The sequence below is a fragment of the Equus caballus genome, chromosome 18 (genome assembly GCF_041296265.1).
Source record: "Equus caballus isolate H_3958 breed thoroughbred chromosome 18, TB-T2T, whole genome shotgun sequence".
NCBI lineage: Eukaryota > Metazoa > Chordata > Mammalia > Perissodactyla > Equidae > Equus > Equus caballus.
In genome coordinates, this window is record NC_091701.1 from 3,826,807 (window position 1) to 3,829,837 (window position 3,031).

At 36.4% G+C, this 3,031-nt stretch overlaps 1 long non-coding RNA gene across 1 annotated transcript; it reads left to right on the forward strand.

Moving 5' to 3' along the window:
- Positions 1 to 398: 398 nt before the first annotated feature.
- Positions 399 to 2,746, forward strand: LOC138918737 (uncharacterized). The gene is made up of 2 exons (XR_011428444.1): positions 399 to 1,915; positions 2,491 to 2,746. It is a non-coding gene; the product is annotated as an uncharacterized lncRNA (long non-coding RNA).
- Positions 2,747 to 3,031: the final 285 nt, after the last annotated feature.

The window sequence follows — 3,031 nt, forward strand, 5'->3', positions numbered from 1 at the left end:
TTAAATTAAATAATAACAGTTTATTGGGCATCTAGGTCATTTCCACATAAGATAAAATAATAAAGGCTAACTACCAAGCATAGCTTTGTCTGCTTTTGGTTTCTTATAGCAAAGAAACTGAAAAGCTTAGGTTTATTTTTTTTTTTTTTTTAATGTTTTTTTTTTTTTTTTTTTAAGATTTTATTTTTTCCTTTTTTCTCCCCAAAGCCCCCCGGTACATAGTTGTATATTCTTTGTTGTGGGTCCTTCTAGTTGTGGCATGTGGGACGCTGCCTCAGCGTGGTTTGATGAGCAGTGTCATGTCCGCGCCCAGGATTCGAACCAACGAAACACTGGGCCGCCTGCAGCGGAGCGCGCGAACTTAACCGCTCGGCCACGGGGCCAGCCCCAAAGCTTAGGTTTATTGATAAACATGTTTTATGTGTTCTGCGGAACTTTCTATGAAAAAACGCACATTTCTAAAAGGTCTGTGTACAAGAAAAGTAAAATGTATGTTTACAGTTAAAAAAAAGGTATAAAGAGTGGAAATATTTTTGTTTCTTGAATTAAGAAAGATAAATTTGTCCTAAAGTACTGGAACAAATTCTGATGGAAAAGCTAGGTAACTGAAACTTTGTGAAAGTGAAGCCCTAAAGAGTGTTCTGTCTGGTCAGTTTGGCTGAGATGAAATAAAAGTATTAAGTAAATAAGTTTCAATGTCAAGCGTAAACGGGTGCAAAACTAAAATTTGGCCTTCTCTCTCTTAAAAAGAGATACTCGTCTTAAACTTTTAGTCTGTTCTTAATAAAGAGGTTGTAAAAAATATTTTTCTTTACCTTTTAATATTTTTGACAAGCTCCACCACACACAAATATTCAAGTCCTGAATAAAGGCTTTCTTTTGACCTGGAAGACGAGGGAGAGTTTCTCTGTGGATTTTCAGAGGGCCCCTGGGACTTCTCAGAGAAATTTGCTCTCTTCCTATAAGAAAAAAATGCTAAGCTAATTAGGCTTATTTGGCATATTAGATTACATGGGAAATGTTGTCAGATGAGTAATGATAAACTTTCTTAAATGGTATTATGTGAATGAGTGTTATTGATATAAGTATTTTAAAAATTATCTAAAATTCTGATCTGTTCAGATTGTCAGCCATGATTCTGGTTATTATCTCGAAGTATCACATGTCACAAGAATGGTCAAGTGTCTTTGTCACTTACCATTTTTGAATGGTAATCATTTTTGAATGATTTGTTATTTACAGACAGTTGTTTTACTCTGGTGTTTTTGCAAATATGTTTCATCTTCAGAGAGATTCATGGAATGGACTCTGACACTCTAGAATACAGGTTTCCAATAAACTTTCAGATTATAAAACTGAACTGGGTAGGAAATTACAGAACTCTAACAGACAAACTGATGACTTCATGAAACTGCTGACAGAAGATTAAGATCCAGAACCAATTACACAGGATAGAATAAACTGATACGGATGATTATAATTTTTATGGCTTTTTGCTTGACGTATTGCTGATTTTTGATGCTTTTGTTTTTTTACAGATTTAAGAAAAGCTTTTTCTCTATTCTCTTAAGGAACTATGATTTATAGCAATTTGTAAACAAAATTGAAGCATTTATCTTCTTCTGCCTATCTGAGCCCTCCAAAAATGTAAAAACTCCTGATGAGTAAGTATTCTTATTCTCATGGCAACATGGTTGCTTGCATAAGTCCAATAAGAATCTGTTCTTCTTATAACAGGACACCATTGGAAACACCAGTTATAATACCAAGGCTTTGACTGGAACATCATATTTGAGAAAAACATACAGGCTCAGATATGACCAGACAGCTTTTGAGGAATGAAGGTTGACTTTCTGGAATAAAGCCACTTGGAAATATGGGCCTGGTACCATTCTTATGAGTTTCCAGTGACCTGGTAAGGTTGAGCAAAGGATGTCACTCCCTCTGGCAGGTACAAGAAACCTCAATATTTTGAGGATCTTGTGAACAGGGGAACTCACCCAAATCTGTAGGTACTGCAGGCGGAATCTGATGACAAGTTCTTGGTCTGACTTTCCTGGTTTGGGGAGGACCTTAAAGAGATTCCTTATAAAAAAATCCAGCAAAGCAGATTTGAAAGACCCTGTATAATCAGTTGCTATTCTTGCTGTACTTACGTAAATAATTATGCCAAATTTATTAAAACTAGACTTATTTTGCAAACCAGTTAGTCTTAATTTAGCTATGTCTAATGAAATTGAGGGTGATTTTAGAGAGAGAAAACTTGTGTTTCAATAAAGACTATAATACATATTTGTGGATGTTGGATTTTGGTTTTATCAATTGTCTTTAAGATTTTTGTTACATCTGTTAACTGGACTGGATCCTGAATTCTTCTAGCTTCCTGAAATATCTGGCTAGAAGCCTCCAAACTAACATTTTCAGGGGTTTTTTCCCCATCATTTTCATTAAAAATCATTGAAAACTAAGCCTGCCCTTTTTTTCCTGTAGCCTTACAAACTGAAGCTGGAGGACCAGATGTAAACTTAAGAGAGATTCATGTCTGCTGCTGTGCAAGCCACTCAAAAAGCTACCTGAGTGCCCGATGACACCATCAGAGACATTTCAAACTGCAAAAGATGCTTCGACCCTGACTTCTAGGAATCTTGATTATCTTCCCCCTGGGCTCAGGAACTGGTTTATAATTTGCTCCAACCATAAACCTTGTTTTTCTCTTTTTGTTTCTCTAGAAAAACTTCTTATTAAATACCTGCTTACTTACTTGCATGATACAGGCCTAACTTTGGGAGCCTAGCTGAATCACCACGTTATGAAAAGACTGGTTCAGTAAGATGAAACAACCTATGCCCCATTTCAGCAGGAAGTTGCTAGATCAGTTGCCGCCACAAATCCCTCAAGATTGAGGGATGAACATAAAATAGAGGTGAATTGATACCAGCCCTGATATCAGTTTCCCTACATCAAACTCAGCATATATGGGGTTAATACCAAAACACTCATTCCCTGTTTACTCCTGGCTTCCTGGCTCCAG